The sequence below is a fragment of the Trichoplusia ni genome, chromosome 17, assembly GCF_003590095.1.
Source record: "Trichoplusia ni isolate ovarian cell line Hi5 chromosome 17, tn1, whole genome shotgun sequence".
NCBI classification, from domain to species: Eukaryota; Metazoa; Arthropoda; class Insecta; order Lepidoptera; family Noctuidae; genus Trichoplusia; species Trichoplusia ni.
The window spans coordinates 4,052,573-4,074,895 of record NC_039494.1 but is presented as its reverse complement, the minus strand read 5'-3'; the positions used below and the strand labels follow the sequence as shown (position 1 = coordinate 4,074,895).

The 22,323-nt window shown below is 31.6% G+C and overlaps 1 long non-coding RNA gene across 2 annotated transcripts; it reads left to right on the top strand.

The window, feature by feature from the left end:
- The first annotated feature begins 33 nt into the window (after window positions 1-33).
- Window positions 34-21,841, top strand: LOC113502298. Of its 2 annotated transcripts, XR_003401345.1 has the most exons (3): window positions 41-306; window positions 19,695-19,870; window positions 20,479-21,841. It is a non-coding gene; the product is annotated as an uncharacterized LOC113502298 (long non-coding RNA). The 2 variants fall into 2 exon arrangements; XR_003401344.1 differs by having other exon boundaries at window positions 34-306; window positions 19,695-21,841.
- Window positions 21,842-22,323: the final 482 nt, after the last annotated feature.

Below are 22,323 nucleotides of genomic sequence, written 5' to 3'. Positions count from 1 at the left end.
AAACTGAAACGCGGGGGGGTTTCAATGAGATATCATTTCCAAGTCTAGTGGTGAGGTTCGGTTTACCATGTATTTTAGGATTGTGTAGTGGTAGGACCAGTCAGGCCCTTAAAATGTAGGCAAATTCCAAGTAAAATAATAGTTTTAAAAATGTATATTAAAGTACGGAGTATAACTAAAGAGGTGGCAAGTCCCGTTAGAACATAAAATGGCGGAGTCATCGCCCGGTTGACGACTACTGCGTAGATCCTCTTAATTTTGATTGTAAAAAGCAGGGGAAGACGTTTTTTAAGGATAAGATGTAAGGTAAGGTATTATTTAATTATATTTTTGTTCACTTCAGGAAAAGTTTTTCATATTACAGCCAGAAATTGGTTATTCTTGCAATTGCGTCACAGATCGCCATGTTGTGGTTGTGTTCGCAAATTTCTTTTTAATTTCGATAAACGCTTGAATATTATGTAGTGTTTAAGTTAGATATAAGATGTGTCAGGTGTTTCGGTTTCTATTTTGCGTAGGATTAAATTTTTACCGGTGTTTTATATTTGCCGACATACGTGACCAAAATGGCGTCTTATTTGACCTTCACTTGGTTTGTTTGTTTTGGATTATTTAATCGCTTATCAACAATTTCCAGCTGTTTCATTTTATCTCGCAGATTTTTTTCGTATTACCAAAAGCAGAGGAATAAGTAACGTATGTTACAGACTTAATTATTGTCATTTGGAAGGAATTCAACTTGTGTCGGATATTGAAGTGTTAAAAACATTTTTTTACTTAATTTTCACACGTTTGTACTACATTTGTATAAAATGAGGTTAAATGAAAACTGTACCCAATGCAATGTCATTTTCGAGATAACTATTTTCAAGAAGGACCATGGGTCTAAACTAATAGGAACTGCAAAATAATAATTTGCAAGGTAAACGTCAAAATTTACATCTAGACTTTATAATTTTCTTCGGTAGTAACAGCCGACGTGGCTACTAAAATAATTTACCTTATCGCCGTCTCTATTGAATTTACGGTCCATCGCAAAATGTAAAACAATGGAAAATTTTCCACGTGCACGGGTTTTCGTCGCCATTTTATTTCTTTTATTCCAATTTAATCATTTTAAGGCAGGTAGAAATAGGCAATGTTAACATTTATCAGGTAGAAATAGGCTATGTTAACATTTATTTAACAGTTAGTAGGTTTACAAATAAAAGAACAAAAAAATGACTTCGTGTCATTTCTTTATGTTGGGCTAAAACAGCTGTGAGTTCTAACAAAAGAATGACGTCACTCAGTAGGGCCGGGTGTTTCAGAGTTAAAGTACAAAAGAGCTCACTTCACAAGGTGTTGCCTTAGGTCCGGCTGGTCGATCCATATCGATCCTGCTTAATTTGCCCTTTACGAAAAGGGACTGGAAAATAATTATATCCAAGAACCCTTTGTCTTTATCTACTTTACGTAGTTTTGAATCACTATCTAGTGAATCTTTTAGCACTTCCAAAATTTCGTATTGAAGTTACGTTACTGAAATTAAATTGCACTAGGCATGAGAAAAGCAGAGTTCGGCAACTGCCAGGTTTACAAACTAGGTGTGCTAGGAATAAAATGCAGCAAACATTTTAATTTGCCTTAAATAGTCACCAAAGGTTTTTAATTATTACTGCAACGAATAAAATGTCCCTATGGATAAAATATAGATTAAGTACGGAAAAGGATAGAGTCACGACACATAAGGAGTAATATAAAGTTTCACAAATAGCTTCATAAAGCTATTATTATTGCGAAACTATAAAAATAAATTAAATACGGTAAAGGATAGTCTCAAAATCTAAGGAGGGATTTAAAGTCTCCAAATAGGTTCATACAAATGGTTATTATTAGTTGACTAACTAGAAAACGGAAAAGGGGATAGAGTCGCAAATCATAAGGAGCAATATGTTTCGCAAGTAGGTTTATAAAGTATTTTTTTTAACTAGAAAAATAAAACGTTATTATTAGGCGTTACTTATACATACATATTATATAAGATTAAAAGGGTAGAGTCCCTCTTATGTATTTTAAAATTAATAGAATTACGAATTAATAGATATTAATTAAGTTTTGAGTTACGGATTTTTTTTGATGCGATCGGAAATCTTAAGATTGAATTTATTTGAATGTGTTTTTCCACAATGTAATAAGATTACATTATCTTTAGATATATGTATCCTGCCAGATAATTATCAGGTTAACGAGTTGGTTTTTCAAGTAATTAATTATTCGTGACATGTATTTTAAGTAGCCGTCTCTATGTATTTATTCTATTTATCGGTTTTATTCCGCATTTATTAGGTAGCAATATATGTTTATGTGTAATGAACGTATATGTATTTATTTTTGTTTCGTTCGATAACCCAGTTAATGGTAATTAATTGTATTTTCCTTAATTGAACCTCGTTGTGTTTTGAGTTAATAACATTAGCGTGTTGCCTAGGAAAATTATCAGCTTTTAACGAGTTCTTGATATTTACTTTGCAAGAAATCAGATCTGCGTTGATTTGAATAACGAACGTCGCTAATAATACCAATTAGTAGTCACCGCTTCTGCATATATTCCGCTTTTGGAAGAGTTGTGAATATTTAAAATGTCACATTAATTTTAAACTAATTTACTGGCCATTTAAAGGTTAATTGTATCCTTCAATCATGCACGTTAATGAGCTAGACACATTTAGGTGATTGTTGTTCTGTTGTACGGCTGTGGTTTTGATAATTCATTCGTTTATCACTACTTTATTCATTAATTTGTTACGGAACTGTAGCTTATCAGCTATCTTTTATCTTCGCCTATCTTCGGAAATAACATTAGTGTTATAATTATTTATTAAACAACCGTTGAATCATGCGTAAATTTATCGGGACCCTGACTAGTTTCGGGGTGAGCTGCCGCGGCAGCAGGGTCGCGGGTCGACCTGCGACCCCGCCGCCTCGAGCTCATGGTTTAGGACTCCGATTGTGCCCGAAACTAGTCAGGTAATCCCGATAATGTCGCCTGAGTTAACCGTTATTAAATTAATAGTTATGAATGCACCTCTCGAAAGTTAAATTACATTAGTGTGTTTATGGATTTCATGTAAGGTCGTTTGTGTATAAAACTTTTTTCATTGCCTCTCTTTACTGGCTTGTTACGTTACACTATTAAAACACAACAGCGTTTATTCCTAATTTGAATTTAAGACACGAATACACGTTTAATGACGTCACTTGAATGATAGCCTGTATTGTTTTAACTGTGTGTGCTTTTAACATTCAGGGGTTCGCGTGATTGTGATTTAAATAGTTGCTTGGGTTGATCCGCTGCACACAAATGTATGTTAGCTAATTTTAGATCACTATTCGAAAATAGTAGAGCGGTCGATTGCGTTTCATACTACGTTAGGCAATTTACACTTTGCAACCACATTGATTGTTAGGAGATCACATTATTTGTGTTGTGTCGTGAGATTTTCGTTAGTTTTATGCACTTATTTACCACGTGTTATGTTATAAGCTTGAGTTTGACATTTCGTTTACCAGTTTACGTATGCGTGGTTTAGCTTCTCCTTTAAGCTTTAGCATAATGTTTCTATATATTTGTGTTTACTTACCCATGACCGTACGCCAATGCAGACATTTAGCTACGTATGTAACAATTTAAAAGATTAGGGTGTAAACTTCTAACAAGCATAACGAAAACTTTCTTCAAACAGGTTTTTAACGTTTAATGTAAATTTGAATGAATCTAATTTCAGAAAGTAAATGTACACATAAGTTATAGTTCAAAGTTTCAGTGTCAAAAGTTTGTTTAGTGTAAATTCATTTGGTGTGATATTAAATTAAAATATTAAAATTTTCTTTGTTTCATGAATAATATATTCATGTGTTTCATGAAAAATATGCTCATGAATGAGAGGAGATTATAAAGTATTTTCTTTTAATAATTTATTAATCAAGAGAGATTCCAGTGGTTTAGTGGGCTTGGTGGAAAAGTAATAATTTTCAGATGTAATAAATTAATTCGAGTTATATTTTACCCTTAAGTGTAGAAGCTTAGCTGTAGCCAGTGTTGTGGTTCCCATAGTGAAGTTATGTGGAGTGTTCCGATAAGTTTTCTTGTGACAAAGATATGAGCATAGTTTTTTCTGTATCATTTCTTGATGTGAAGTGCATGTGGGTGATATGTAGTGGTGTATTTGTCATATGATGTGCCAACAATTGAATAAAGAGTCCTAAGCTTGCTACACCTCGATACGTGTCAATGTGACAGATTAGATGTACGCTATGTCTGCATGGGCTAGTACTATACGTAATTCATTATTTTTATGTGTATTTTTATAAAATTGCATGAAATACCGGTAACTAACGATTGGGATTTGAAATTGCGTTTCAAATAAGGTTTAACGGGGTTTTTTGGTTCTCACTGTTTGTCAGTGACGTTTACATATACATATTATTTATTTTGCGTGACGATAATCGTTGATATATCGGAAACGTTTTGTTATACAAACCGACAACGGATGCTACGGCAATAGAAATCTATAAACAATAGTCATTATTCAATTAAGCGAGTTTTGTATGGGTATTTATGATTTGCGGATACAAATATTTACGTTTATTGCTAGAAACAACGTACTGTTAACAATTGATGACTTCAGGAAACTTATAAAATAAAATAAACAAGTACACGTAATACACGTTAAATAATGAATAAGTTTAGGCTTAGTTGAAGCTAGACTATATCATTTTCAAAAGTTAAGGTTCTGAAGTATTTACTTTACAAACTCAAATATAAAGACTAAAATTTAAATCCAAATCATTTATTTTGGATATCTAAATATGAGCACTCAAGACCCAAGACTCAAGTATTTTGCAATATTGACATTGAAAGTTTTTAACAAGAATGCGATCGTAACATTCACTCACAATTGAACAGAAATTTTATTGATTTTTGGAAGAGGAACTAATCAAATTTAAGAAATAATAATTCTACATTTAAAAGATTCTTTAGCAAGAAATAAATAGTTCGTGAAATAAGCAAGGAGAAGCAGATAGACTAGTTTAATTTACGGTGATCTAAATAAACCTTTTGGTTGTAATAATAATATCTTCGATTGAAATGAACAAGAGGAAATAAATAAGAGCCAATTAATGAAAGAGATATGGCTGACATCATGCTGCATTCAGTTTTTGGTTTCTTATACGTTGATACATATGTATTTAGACACATCTCAGATAAATACACAAACATAAAACTCACAGAAGACTTACATATCAAATGCGACGAGCATTTTAAACAAAAACAAACAATACGTAGGATATTAATCCTGTCATTTATTAGCTAGACATTGCTATATTAAATGGAAAAATGACTTTTTGAACAAATTTTCAATAAACATTCAATACAAAACAATAAAAACCGATAGCGTATCCATTAGATTACCTTTCGGCACAAAGAGTTGAGCAACTCGAATCCTAATTATGAAGTAAAAGGAGCAAAGTCGTGAACGTGACGGATTTTAAAATTAAACCGAGAATTTAAATAGAGTTTGCAAGGTTGGAAGGCTTTCAATGAATTGAGAAATCGTGAAGTGGTTTATTTCATTACATTACAACATGATTAATTGTGGTGACAATTTAATTCGGAAATTCAATTTGGTGTAGTTTTGTGAAGTAATAACAACAAGGCTAACTACTCCAGACTTATTAAAGCTTTTGCCTCTTGATGCATTATTGCGATATAGCCAGTTATTAAGAATAATTTACTTGTTATGGAACCTGACTATAAGTAAAATGTATATTTGAGAAGTTAGTTTTAGTACCGATTACGATTCCAGAGTCTAACTTCGAAATTGTTGGTCATGGCAATATTAGATCTGTCTCTTATTTTTTTTAACCACTTCTGTATGTAACATATGGAATGCGATTGAGTAAAAACAAGCTAAAGAAAGATAAAAACTCTACACAGAGTTGAAAGATTCTCATTACCTTCGAGACCAAAAGGCCAGTCACGACTAATAACTGAATTATAATTATGAATTAGACACGTATTTATTTGGATGGTTTTACCAAATTAAACGCGCACGAAACGCGCGTTAAGCTTTTATCCTTCGTACACGGAATAAACGTGTATCGAATACACGATTAAAATAGCGAAACCTACTAATTAGATAAGGTTTACCTCACCTAACAGAGGACTCGCATATTTTAAAGGGAACTAAAGCAAGAACTTAAATAATACAAATATTATTTGCAGTTTTGCTTCATAACATTATTTTGTATTAATTATTTTGGAAGACATATAGGTTTATTTAAACCAATGAAAATGAAGATTAAAGCAAATTTGGCAAAAGTTACGGCTAGATGATTCATGATCATAAATTTGATGCAAGATATAAAAATACACGGTGTATTTTGTAGAGTTATCGTAGAGGTGAAAGGGATGAACATGGATTTTGTTACTAGTCAATATCAGACAATTATTATCGCATAAAAGGAAACCTTCAAATTTCAGAAATATAGCCGAAGTCACGGGTAGAAAATTTGTAGACTTAAGCAAAAGACTATAGATGAGCGATTACTCAATACATTTTGTAGAGTTCCGATCATTATAGTATGATGAAAAATGAAAGAAAAATAATATTTTTTTTTATACAGTGGACAGAATCTACTTTTACATTTAACAAGCTTTTTGATAACCTATTATTGAATAGAGAAAACCTTGGAATTAAAAAAATGAGACATAGGCTGAGAGGCTTAAATTAGAAAGGAAATGAAGGAAGCTATTGTACAGGTAAATAGTATATTAGGAGAGTTTCGTATATCTAAGAAGATACTCCCAATTTGATACAAAATTGAATAGTGGTCAATTCCAAGGAATTTTATTTTCGAAAATCTACATTTACAATTTACTTACAAGAAATTTGGCGCGTATTCCTAAATACAATGCTATCAGGACGAAAATATTCCAAACTTCGGATGACAATATTCTCAATAAATATTTTTTTTTTCTTTTTACGTTAAGCATATAAAAAATCCAATTAAAGTTCTCAAGAACAGGATGCAGCACCAGTTAAGATGTTAAATTAATGAATTTAGACTATTTCATTTATAGATCGTTCAATTATTTAAGGATCGGAACGTTTTTGGAAAAAGGATATCAGAAGGATATAGGAAATAATCCCACTAGAAATAATGTTTATAGAATTGACTTTAAACCTCGGGTTCTGGATACATACCGAAGCATGAGGACCAGAGAAATTCAAGGTTACCATGAGAGATTTTTGATTAGTTATCAGTTAGGTCAGTTGAGGCCAGTAACAAATTTAATTTATTAATTGGACGCGTATATTTATTGAAGCTGTTAAAATATTGATCATGATAATGATGGAATGTGTAACTGTTTGTTAATCCGAAATAAATAAATGATTACGCAATGCGAAATAAACATTTATAATCATCAAGATACTAATTGATACTATAGAGCAAACCTTGAAATATTGCAAAATAATATCATAAGTCACGACTAGATTGATTTTTAGACTTATGTTAGAAAAATATAAATTAAGAAATGTAACTTACATTAACTTACATTTTATACCCATAGGGACGTTTATGACTAGTTCTTTGAGTTAACAATTTTCAAAGAATAAGCTGTATATGGATTTAGAGTATTTATCATATTTGTCAGGATATCTGTTGAAGAGGAGATTTTATATCATAAAGAAGTCACGAGTACAAGATTTGTAGACTTACTTTTGAGAGGAAATAAATTAATGAATAAAGCAGGAGTTGCTTTCATAAAGGAGATAACTATAGATTGAGAACTTGATGCATTTAAGTTAGCCGCTCAATGTTGAAGTAAGAAAGGAAAATGAAATCTTAGATCATTTTGACATGGCAACGGAATCGTTAATAATCCACTTTTGTTTGATAGAGAGGAGATTATTTACTGGTTTAAAATTATTACACTATTATAAAGTAAGGAAAAACGAATGGATTCAGAATTTAAAACACGACATAAAAACGCGTGAAGCGCTTATAAAACAGAAAAGTTTCCAGTGATTAAAAAAATAATCGACACAGATTAAACAAAATGAATGCTGTACAAATTGTTGTGAAATATGTAGCGACATCCAGCTTGCTTATGTATTTACAAGAATTAAGAACACTTTTAGACTTCAGCTCTATTTTATAGAAAGCATTAGTAGCATAACTGGAATAGAAAAAGGAACTAGGATGCGAACTGCAGCTCTACTTTTGACAAATTACCGAAATTCATAGGGCGAAGGAAAAATATAAGAAAAACTGACAAACGGAGAATGTTGTTCGGACGTTCCGAAAGGCTTTAGTGTAGTTCAATTAAATTGATATTGTTTGCCTCCAATTTGGTGTCCGATACATCAATTTATCTATAATAATAGTTTGTTAAGATGATAAAGCGGGTAGTTATAGAGCGATAATATGTTAGTATTTATTTAGGGCCGTATGACTTGAATGTCAAAAATTGAATTCGGAGACGGATGGACGTAGGATGACGAATTTATGCCTAGGCAAATTCGTAGGAGTTGTTACTCAAAATCCATTGGATTCGTATATCATTTCTTTTGAGTAGTTCGATACTACAAAATTATCTAATTATTATTTTAAAGACGAGTGAAAAATAGTAGGGACTACGGTGCTAGTGTTGTATAAATAATATTAGTGGTTAGTATATTAGGGCTTCTATTGGAGGAACAGCGTACAGAGTGTCAGTAGTGGCTGAAAAAAGACTTGGTCATGACAGTTGGCAAGATAATAAGAGCTTGGGTGAGCTGCCAGATACACTGGGTTAGGTAGGATGTCATTGTTTTATGATATTATAATAGTAATACTAAGGAAAGTCATTTAGTTGTATATATATTAAGTCAATAATGAATATAGGAATTTTTTATGATGGTTTAGATAAAACGGTAGCCAAAGTGATATTATAACGTTAAACATGTGTGCGAATTTATAAATTGAAATAATGTCTGATGACGATAATTTCTAATATGGGTGGAAGCGTAATAATAGGCAAAACATTTATGAGGACTAAAATGAAAATAGTAGATAAAATTGTCGTAGGATATTTAACTAAATGATTATTTATGGTGTCACATCTGAAACGGTGGTTGGTTGCGAGGGTGGTTTTAGGAGAGCAAGGGTGGTGCTTAATGACTGCCATAGCTGATAGATCCGAAATTTCACCTAGTAACAAGTAATGACAAATAGTAATATCTGAAATAGGAACACAAATATATTTTAATAGCCAGACTTGAATTACTACAGGTATAAGTAACGAATTTATTACAGCATGTATAGTTAGTGTAGATATGAGAAGAGTAGGTATAAAGTAGAATTATTATTTAAAAATACGATAAAATGAATGGGCTTGTAGTGATAAGGTATAGACAGGCAATAAACGAAGGTGAAGTGCTCAGAAGCATGTAAGATTTTACGTTATAATATGATAAGCTAAGTGATGGTAAAGTGGGAATGAAATTTGAAGGTTGCTAAGGCTGATGGTTAGTTGTGTAGGCAATGTGTAGGCTAATGACGCTGAAAGATGTGTAAAGATCTCATTGCACAGATCTATTTACAAATGCGATGCATTTTGAATATGTTTTTTGTCATTATTTCGGGTTTGAGACTATAAAATTATTGTATGATGGGATCCTATTAGAGAAATAGTGTGCGATTATAAGAGGTTAAATAAATAGAGAGCAGTGAGTGCAAAAATGGGCGTGGTCATGAGAGTTGGCAGATAATGACAAAGTAACATTTTTTACAATTGTGTCTAATTTAAAAACTGCTATGTGAGTCTAGGTGCGCTGCCAGATATGCAGGTTAAGTTAGGAAAGAATAAACAGACGATACTGTAGTATCGAAGTGTTTCAGACATGAAATAGTCAAAGTAAAATAGGAAAAGTTGAAGATAGGAGTTGATTAAATATAACTTGAATCAAAGTTATGAAATAGGATTGTAATGTTTTAATTGACAAATAGAAAAGCAAATTCTCAAACAAAGCGAATAATAATTAATTAATACGAAATATGTAAAGTAATGAATAATGGATTTAAAGGTTGAAACTTAAGTACATATTTATGACTTCATAGAGGCTGTGAGTGGTTGCGAGGTTGGCGTGCGTAGTAGCGGGGGTGGTGAGGATATAGATGATGAATCACAAATAACGTTTGACGACAATGATATTGAGACACATTGTGAAATAGGAATGTCATACGTTTTGATTGACAAACCTAAGTAGGGTCTCAAACATGACAACATCGCATATGACGGCGACGTATTAAAGGAAATCAAAAACATGATGTCATTGTAGTCAGGATGCGAATATGTATCGGGTAGGATAGTTGAGGCGAATAGAAATTATAGACTGGTGACGATGATATTGAGACATTGTGAATTAGGAGCGTAATATATATAAAGAGATGAACAATTAAGTGTATCAGGACATTAAACTTAAGGTTTTTATAAAGTCGCGATTAAAGCGTTGGTTGGTAGCGAGGATGGTTTTTGGCTATCAGGGCTGGTGCCGATCTGTTGCCATAAATTATGAATTCAAAATAACGTACATCTTGTAATTGGAACGAAATATGTTATAATAGACGGACCTGAATTAGGTACTACTGAAGTAAGTGATTAGAAATCAGAGTATTCAAAATAAAACAATCGTTTAAAGCGTGGTTGCGAGTTTGGTGTTGATGTTGATGACGATGATACTCTAACATATTGTCTAATATTAATGTATTTATAAACGGCGATGATGATAATACCATTCAAATGTTGGTGTTAGTGAAAAATAGCGTTTAATTATAAGAGGTTTAATCAATAGAGTGTGAAAATGGGCGTGGTCATGATAGTTGGCAAGATTATGACAAAGTGAATTTTTAGAATTATCCAACGATACTTGTCGATGAAGTGTTTTAGACATTGAAATAGTCAAAGTAAAATAGGATAAGTTGAAGATCTAAGGATCTGTTTAGATATAACTTAAATCAAAGTGATGGTTACATATGAAATTTGAGAGATATTTTATAAAACCTTCTTCTCTTATTTGGCGTAGTAATGTTAGGTTATTTCGTTTGGTTTCATTAGGCAGGTTAAAATATATACGTATCTATATTTTAAGTTTATTGAAGAAATCGTTGATATTCCCTTTGACATATTTCTACTTAATGCAAAAGTGTGGTCTACGTTAACTTTTTTTTAACAAATTTAAATGTACATTTCGTGTTATTTAAGATTGTGTTATTAGCATTCGGTTTAAATGGTCTTTATTTCCTCGTTGTGGCGAAGGCCATTCTGATCATAACGACAAAGCAGAAATGCGCAATAATGTTTTACAGCTAAGATAAAGACACATTCAACATTTGTATTTTCGTAACTATGACGACGACGATGCGTTACTTTTGCGCAGTTTAAAACTAAAATGTATGAAACAATAATAATTATGACTAGATTTCCGGTCGTTTTAGGTATCGTGAAGGTTTCAAAGTTTTTCTTAAAAAGTATAAGCTTTTGTAGAAGGGTATAAACTAAGAGATAATACGATGTTACGAATACGATTCGAAATGATTACGCTATAACGATTTACTTATTCAAAAAAATAACTGCAATATAACCGACACAAGTTAATTCCTGATTTGTTTTAGGTAGGGTGAACTCGAAAATGACTTAAAATTTACTCATGTATTTCAAGCAATCGTAAATCATGGTGCAAGATATTTCCATGGCGATAATGACGTCATAGGCCTTCCTTGATGACGTAGGCGTTGTGATGATGTAGTTATGTCAGATGATGAACATATTGGCACATGTTATGAAATACGAAGAACATATTTTGTGAAATGTTGTACAATGAGCACGATAACGTTGTAACAAATTATTGCTAAAACGTATATGAGCTAAAATTTTGGGAGTTTAAAAATTTGAATATAAATACAATTCAAAAGTTTTTGTTTCACACAGGCCGTTTTCCAGGCACTTTCAAAACGTTACAATGTTGACTAGGCGCACGAATAACTTAACAAAGTTTTAATGACGTCACAGTTTAAGCACTGGTTGGTTACGTTGTTAGTCGGGTAGTAAGGATGATGAGGATATGATGACGAATCCCAATTAACGTCTGATGACGATAATGTTGAGACATATTGTGTAATAGGAAGTATAAGTTTTAATGCATAGGTTTTTGTCAAAAACTGATATGGTTTTTAAAACTAAACAAGTCTTTATGACGTCACAGTCCAGGCTTTGGTTTGTTGCGAGGTTGGTGATGCGAATATAGATGATGAATCTAACGTTAAATCTGTTAAATTGACAAACATTTATGATAATGTTCGGAAACCAAATTCTGTACATGTTATTACATTTAAAACTAAGGTCCTAATGACGTAATTAAAAGGCGTTGGTTGGTAGCAAAATTGGTGTAAAGATACTAAGACTGATATGATGGACAATTGTTCGTAACGTTTGACGATCGTATCGAGACGTATTAAAAATATTCACGATATATTTAGAGACAATCATATATTAAGCAATGAAATCCAAAATTGAAAAATTGTTCAGCAGAATTTTATAAGTTTAAACAAGTATTTACGACGTCATAGTAGAAGAAATGGTTGGTTGCGAGGTTGGTGAGCAGGGTAGTGTAAGGGTGATAGATGATAAACCTTAATTAACGCCTGATGACAATAATTTTAAGAGTCATTATGAAATTAAATACTGATAATACGTTTTAATTGATAAACAATTGTTTATCTACTCAACTTTGCGTTCTGTAATGGCGACGTATAAAGGAAATTAAAAACAGCAATTTTCTATGATGTCATAGTAAAGGCACTAGTTGTTTGCGAGGTTGGTGGGCACGGAAGTAAGAGTTATGAATATAAATTAACATCTGATAACGATGATAATTAAACACGTCGTGAAATAGGGCCGTAATATTTTATTTGCCAAACAAGTCAATGAAATGAAAATTAAATATGAAATATTCCAAGTTATTGATATTGGATAAATGCCAGTGATATTGAAACACATGGTGAAATGGGCATGTAATACGTTATAATCACTACTAGGAGATTCTAAAAATTTTGCTTACTACGGCGACGTTACAATGGAAATTAAAAACTGAATTAATACGTATAGTAACAGAAAAAGCCCTGGTTGGTTGCGAGGTTGGTGAGCGGGGTAGTAAGGGTGAAGCGAATGTAGATGTAACGGGTAGAGTGGTTGAGCCGAATAAAGATGACAAGTCTGGTGACAACGATGTTGAGACATATTGTGAAATAGGAGCGCAATACATATAAAGAGATGAGCAATTAAGTGTTTCAGGACATAATAAAGCGTTGGTTGGTTGCGAGGATGGTTTTAGGCTGACTGGGCTGGTGCCGATGTGATGCCATAAATTAAGAATCCAAAATAACGCCTGATATATACATATCTGAATTATAAAAAACCAGGGCATTGAAAACTAAAAAAGCATTTAAAGCGTGGTTGCGAGTTTGGTGTTGATGAATATAGAATGTTGACGTGAATAAAAACTATCCCATCTAACGATGGATGACGAATATATTTTAACGCCTTCTCTTATATTTTTTTATCAAACGGCGATGCTGACAATACCATAAAAATGTTGGGAATAGCCACATCGGTTATTTTTACGAAGTTGGATAAAGCTGAACTAAAACGGTTCTAAGAAAGTTGTCAAATGTGGTGAAATAATGTTGTAATGGTAATAATGACGTCATAAATACCTTGTTTGGTTCCGTAGGTGGTTGTTATGTTGATGATGAGTCAAGCAACGTCTGATGACGAGGATAAAAAATGAAAATGATGATTAAAACATACAACGTAAAAGATGAGAAAATGATAATTTGATCATAACAGAGATATTAGCGAATGATATAATATGATTGATACGAGATAAGGTTATGCTTTAAAACACTATAAATGTTTAGAGGAATTATTCTATTATTTTTTAAACGTCAAGATTGGTTGCGTGCGTGATACGGTGTACAAGTATATGGCGAATGTTAAATAACGTATTAAGACGAAAATTTTGGAATATGTACAAATTAGATATGTACAAAATTTACAATTAAGGATTGACTCGACGGTAAATTATGAAAATATTAACAAGAATTTATTCTACTTATTTATAACGTTTTCAACGACTAGGTTGGTTTGCGTGGGTGACGGTGGGTGGTTGTGAGGTTGATGCGGAAGTATATGAAAAATTCTAATTCACGGTTATTCAAGATACCTAATACTGAACCGTCGAAAAATATTGTTGCATCACGTTTTCGTTGAACAACGGTAGGCTCATACGCTATGTTGTAAAAATAATAAAATAAATTATGCATATTATTGATAACGCCTTAACCGCCTAGGTTGGTTGCTTGGCAGGTATTTCAAGGAATTCAAAAAATATTTTTTAGCCCAAGTGCACTCGAGCATGTAAATATTATACCAAGTGCTGCGTTACGTACTTCAATAATGAGTTATGAAGCAAATCCGTATTTTTAGCGATTTAATAATAAATGACAATGATGAATAATAGGTAACGTGATGCTGGATAATAGGTAATATAAAAAGAAGTTGAAAAAAAAAATACGTTTTTATTTTGGAACTGGTACTGAAACAATTTGTATTCATTTATGCAAGCAGGAACAAACTTTATACTTATTTTAATAAATTAGAATTTAATTAATTAAATTTACATAACTACTTATTGTTATTAGATATTTTGCGTATATTTCCAAAAACATTATTTGTAAGTAAGTACTTTAAAATGGGTTTTGTTTTAATGTTTTTATCGTTTTTAATTAATTATTATAAACTTGTGTTATTATTAGTAATCAAGCTACAAGTACTTTTACTGTATTTACATAGATATTATTAACAAACAATTTATACGGTATTACATATTTACAATTACGAAATTAATTATTGTGTTACACGATTTTTTATTATTTAAGTTAAGTATGCGTACCGTTTTTGTAACCTAAATTGGTTGTGTTTCCCCATCTAAATTCTGATGTCGTTTTATATCCGTTTTACCCACATTTCAGTTATTTTAGCAATTGAGGATTTAAGGTTTTATTTGATTTATTTACTTACGTTTGATTATTTACGTCCACGTATTTTTATCGTATTTATAAATTATAAATGTAGTTTGCGTAATTACAAATTAAAATACATGTATGTGTTTATAAATAATCTTATTTCGGTTAAAAGACTCTGGTTTATATAATTACATTCTTCTAATCTTACAGTTGTCGTCAAAATGAAATAGGAAAAAATGTCTGAAATTCGAATAGACCTAAGTTTCTTACATATGAATGGAAAAAACATAATGATATCTCAATTATTGTATAGACGTTTTCTGCCAAGGGCGATTAATTTGCAATGTAAAGAATTTGCATGGTTTCTTATCACAGAGTGATGGATACTGGTGTAAGCATGAACAAATGTTTTTGTTTCTGTACTTGTTTGTAGATAACAATATTTGTATCACTACAGGTAGATTAAACAAGGGCTTTCCACTGTATAGACAGCACTAAATTGATTGGTATTGAATAAGAAAAATTCACTAAAATTACGCCAATGGTATTGTTTCATTATCACGACGCTTTAACGGCATTAGCTACTAATAATTATACATATTTATTATTGTTTATGTAAGTCGTAACAAAATACGTAATTTCGCACCATAAGTTACATTTCATTCAGGTTGACTACGATTCTCATGTTTGGTTGGGCGCCATTTTACATCATCGGCCCAAAATTCTTAGCTAATTTAGCTATAGAACATTCTTTAAGAGAATGCATTCATGTTCCACAGTGCTATTTTAAATTTAACCGCGATTGCTTCTTACTTGGCTAATGCAGCTTTCTCTAACACAAATTCTATTCAATGCGTTTTCTCTGTCATAGTTTCTATACACATGAATGTTTATATATTATAGAACCACGTGATTGTGTGCTTCTTAAGCAGTTTAAAAGGCATTTTTAACGGTGTGTACCAAAAAGTGTTCATATGCAAACCGCACGATAAAGCTAGGCTGCGTATTATGCTAATTTTTCATTAAATTTAATGATACTTTCCATGTGAACGTTTGAAAATCTATCTTACTGTTTTTTTTAATACATGACGATGTTTTTGTCAATTTTGATCAATATGTTTCTTAGCTTGATTTTTAATTCAATAGCTAGAATTATTATCAAATTATATTTTAACAGATGTCGAAGACAATATTTGAAGAATAACCAAACTGTTTCGAGTTTTCGTGTTGTTGTCAATATTCTGTTGTCAAACTAACAAAATTGTTTTCGACCTTTTTATTAGTCTAGGATATTTAACCAAATGTCTGACGTTTAACCTACCTATTGACAATAGGTTTTGGTTGTTTTTATCTTTATGTATTTCGCGACAAGTGTGTATTTTATAATTTGTATTAATTTTATGTTTATTGCGATACATTTGTATATATGCGGATAAATATACTAATTATGTTTTAATCTGATTATTGATTAACACGCTAAACATTATGTAAAAATACTACCAGCACTTACTAAGTAAGTCCACTAGGCTAAACCTTAGACTTAATAGATATGAAGGTATTTTTAACGTATTTTAATATCGTAAAAACGGCAAATAAGCAAGAGTGGTCTAGGCATTTTAATTGACATGCAATCAATAAAGTTGCATTAACGTTTATAAATATATACGTTACATTAGTTACATAAGTGTAATAACGGAATTAAATATGTTTTTTTACGAAATAAGGTCAAATGAGCGTCAGCAAATATAAAACACCACGTTAGGTTAGGTAGGAATTTTAGTCTAAGATTGATTTTACTTTTCTAAATTGTGAGGTAGGAACGATTATTTTAATGAACAGTTGATAGTTGTAAGTAGTGCTTAAGTACTAGGTTGCAGGGCGTTTTGAGTCGTTAACAAACAGTTTAAATATAGGGTAGGGTTTTGACAGGATGAACCTAAGTAAATAATATGTCGGAAAATTTGAAGTTTATATAGGTCAGCTAGTAAGATGACGATTTTTTTTGGGATTAAATAGGATATTAAAAAGTTATACTTGAAGTGAGGATATTAAAAAAGTAGCGCGCAAAGAGTAGAGAATATAGAATATTATTTAAGCTAGGGAATGTCGAACAATGGCAAATATATTCTTATGGTTATAAAGACCGAACTTATGCATATAATTTTTTAGTCAATCGATTTAGGCTTAGCATACTTTATATCTATAGTTCTTAATTCTTACGTTTCGTTTAGTAATTACACTACTAGATTATAACGTTTACTATTATCTTATGAAGCTCAATATCTATTTATGTTTAGTCAGAAAGTGTACGAGCAGGTTTTCTCGGTTAACGAAGTGGTATAAGGAAAGAACATAGCACAATAACACCACATTATAAGATTAGGAACAGCATCACAGATAGTTTTAGTTTCATAGTGGTGGAGTAGGTCAAGTTTAATATATAGTGCAAAGATTAATAATAACGTCTGATTTAGTTCTTAATCGCAATAGTTATAACCTGTAATAGTTTCAAGTTTAGTTATGTGTGCGTCAGGTTACTAAACCGTCTTTGTTAAACTATTACCAGATCTACAAAAGTTTAGTTTCATCAGTACGTCTCGTTTAGTCAACAGGCTGATATTGCCACTAGGTTTCATGTGTCTAGATAGTAAATTTGCAAATGTTTATCCTATTTCAACTTTAAGATTAGTCAATAAAACTGGAAGTAAGTCTAGAAGGAAAGATATATGTAATTATTTGTTAGAATATAGTACAGTGTAGGTGTCATAATATAATAAAACGTCTTTATATTCTACCATTTTTAAGTATAATAGTTCTTCGTATATTTATTATTAGGTTTAGGGTAAGAGTTTAGGGTCTGTTTATCACGTTTAGTCTAGGTGTCTTTATCAGCAGGTTTAGTTTTATAGGCTATACGAGTAAAACGATAGGTCTTAGTTTAACAGTCTCGAGTGAACCCATAAATTACTTTAAGATAAGTCAACCGGCGAACTAGATCTACTAGCTAGGCGGATCTTAGTGTAAAAATTCTAGGTATTCTATCTATAGTTTAAGTCTTTGTTAAGACAGTCTTAGTCAGCATTAGAAACCGATTATAATGTATAAGAAAATTACGTTCCGTTAGAACTTCTCTGACAAGTCAGTTATAATGATTTATTCATATATTGATATCTCATTTTTAAGTATGTATTCGTTATTCGTATTTATGAAAATGGACTACCTAGGGTTTTGATAACAGTTGCAGGCTATATTTTGACTATAATTAAACCACACGTTTATTTCAGTTACATTTTATCAACAACAACAATTTATATATTATTGATTTAATAAGAAACTTCGTATTTAACAAAGGCGACATAAACGTTTTAAGGTATATCACTCAATGGACTCGCAAGATTTTAAGGCGCAAAATTTATTACTGGAATTTAAAAGAAATTACAAACTAAATATAAGAACATATCGTATAAGATAACGGATAAGCATTAAGTATACTGCAAACGGAACTACTTAAATAAGCGTCATAAAACAAATACTATATTACACATACATAAGAGAATACGAACTTAAAATTATTGATCAAAATAGAAATATGATTAGGAAGGTATAATTATGATGAGACATGATATTTGTTGCTAGGTACGATAAGTCATAAGTGTAATATCTATATAATGTACAAAATAATTTTAATAACTCCACAATACTCCACATCATCGACGTTTTCGTAACGAAAAATGATCAAGCAACATGCTACATGGAATTGGAATACCATCACTAGATTTTAAATAGTCCTAGAGTGACACTATAAGGGCTTTACATCCACGCTTGTAGGTTAGGTATATGTACACCGAACCATACACAAACTCTACGCCTAGTCATGCCAACGCACACGTTTAAATTGAATGTTAGCAAAGTGAGACGTAGCCAGTGTTTTATCCATTGCTCTTGTGACAGCACACAGCTCGGTAGCTAAACTATGTGTGGAAAGTGAATTATCCTTTGCCCCATTTGTCCGTACGCTACCAATCCCAACAGCATGACCAATAATTTCATTACCTTACATTAATTATTTCTTTTTCATTATGGATGGAATTAGTTACTGTATGTGCTTCAGATAGTTCGGATGTAGCATGTTGGTAAATTACTGCCTTCTTCATTTTTATTGCAGTTTTAAAATGTGGGTTTGGTTAATTTCGTCTTTGTCCACACTTAGAGTGAAAATGTTGTCTGTATTACCTTCTTTTGCTTAATGGGGTTGATGTAAAGCTGTACATATTCCTCTAAAACGTTCGCTTATTGTTACTAATTCGTACCTTAGATGCATTCAATAACTTCGAATATTTATTGTTGATATTATGCATTGGGATTTTACCGAGTCTTCACGCTTATTTTACACGTTTAAATGATACTTTACATATTTTTAATTTACTCGTTAGTGGGGTCGGCTTACTGTCTGAATGAATATACACACCGCTCGTTAAAATATACTTTTAAATTCTTATGTAATGTATTTTGTTGTTTAATATTATTTCAGGAGCTAAAATTAACTGTTCACGTATTTAATGCCACCGCTTGTCCTGCAGACCCCGTAAGGTTCCGTCGTTAAACAACATGGCCGCCTGTCCTATCTACAAAACTATAGACAAATAGTTTCACCAATTTACCAACTCGTTATCGTGGACTGCGCAGGATGGACCCTAGATATTCACCAGTATTAATAACACCTCCGTAAATTAGAACGAAATAATTAAAATTCAAGGTATTAATATAGATTTATTTTAATTTTTCTTCATTTTATTGCGATATTCACTAACGTTATTGGGCACGAGACGAGTTCTTTAACTTTTTTTGCAATTCGGTGCCCGATTCTGCTAATTTTTACAATGTCGAAAATCTTGGAAATTTTCGCTTAGCGCATTTTGATAATGCGGTTTATTACATAGAGTAGCAAACACATGAGGTTTCTACGTAAACTGAACTCACACGATCGATGCGTTTCGACGGTAAAACTATTAGCAGAATTCAGGATGTTCCATTCGAATGGAACAGTTCTAATATGATATTCCACACACTAATACTAGTTTTATGATTAGCACTCATTTTTACGAACACAAAGCATGTTAGCATATTTATCGCATCCCATTGATTACAATGGCTTAAACTGACATCACCTATCATTTACCAAATAGTTGGTACCAAGAGAGATACTTGTCTGAAGTATTGTCTGAATGCTTACCAACAGTAAATGTTAGTGTTAATTGTACTAACTCATTAGAGTATCGTTATAATTAGAAGAATCTGTTTTCACATGAAACCTTGAAGACGCGGAGTTAGATTTAACTATTGCAAACTTATTTAATTTTTCAGATGTTTTATTATTATGTTGGCGGCGTCAGGCAGGCTTATTATCAGCGGATCTTAGGCAGCGCTGTTAGTCCGTTACGAAAGTCGAACAAAACTTGGCAGCAGTATACACATGAGGCGCATATGAGATTATATATTTAGGTATAACTTTATATATATTCACTAGCTATATATATTTATAATTATAATGTCTGATACTGATTATGTGTTAGGACAAATATACCGTTCGATGTTTTGGATTTATTATGCAATACATTATTTACGTTGTTTAATTTAGTAAGGGGTCAGAAAATATTTTATTATGAACATGATTTATTATTCTCATAGTTTGTATTTCATTCACATGTTAGAGTTTAGTACATAAATTATAGGTGTAAGTTGATTTATTACGGAGTTCCAAGTGTAATGTTGATCTTATAGAGAAGTGATAGGTATGAAAATGAGCACAATAAACCGGGCGATGACTTAGGTTATTTTATGAATAGGTTAACGTTATTATTATCACATTCAGTGTTTGACAACTTACAGTAAACTAGATTAAAGTCGGATAAAACTTTGCAGTAATTAGATTAATGCTTAGATTAAATTATTGTACCGATAGCAGCTGTGACTACAGCTTAGATATTACGGAATAGTGTTAAGTCGTAGGCTAATGTTTTAGCTTGTATTATTTGGCTAGACTAGGTAGGACCGTAGCCCCTGGTATTTAGAGTTTGGGCAGGCCGTAGATTCAGGACGTCCGTATTTAGACTCCACAAAACGAATCTGGAAGAAGCCTAATTTGTTGGCAGGCTTAGACTAAAACTTCTAAATTCACAGGCGCGGCTTCTCCTCACCGAGCTTAGGAATGTAGGCAGACAAGCTAGATAAGTTATTATATTATTACATAGGACTGTAATCATAAAACGTAGAAGTATATTTTCAGTAATTCTAAGTGATAATGGCTGCTATTGAGATATTATAATTTGCAATTATTGTAAGGTTATTTAAAGTTACACTTTAGGAAGTATTTAGATTTAGTCAAGTCATTCGCTTCGGATCACATGCCCTTGATTGCAATTTTCTGCCGAAAACTAATTCTGAGGAACTCGTTCAAACTAAATGGAATCCTAAAAAATCTAAATCGATAATTTGTGTACGTTATGATAAAACTTTAATATTTTGTATTTAAAATTAAATTGTAAATTCGAACGTTTTCTGTATTAATTGTTCTGCCCCGAACTTTAAATTAATTCTGTTAAATAGATAAACTTGAAAATAACATCTTTACTTCATTCAACACAGAAGAAAAACTATTGACGTCTGTAAATCGTTGTAAATTTTATTAATAAACCATTAGTAAATCGAAATATAGCATTTATTTAACTTTGTGTAAATTTTACTATCCTTGACATTGACTCTCGTCTTCGTTTATTGGACTGCATATATTTCGTCACTTGTTTAAAATTTACTTCTCAACTAGAAAGCAAATTTTTAATCAAATATCATTCGATTTTTACAAACAAAACAACTTATTTTATATATGTAGATCTACTGCGATAGAAAAAGTCATAATTATTTTTCGACTTACATTCCTCTTGAATAGGAGAGACATAGATATAATCTTAACTTAGTTTATATCACCTAGTAGTAGATCTCATTAGTTAGGATACCTAGATATACCTACATAGATAAATAAGTTATATGTATAGGTATCTATATATTATTTAAGAAACGAATTATATAAAACATATCTATTTTAGTTACCTAAACAAATTAATTTAGTTTAGAATACTGAGTTATATAAAATAGGTAGAATTATGTACCCTTAAGTTCCTGTATCTTAGGTACGTTGCAAGTAATTTTAGG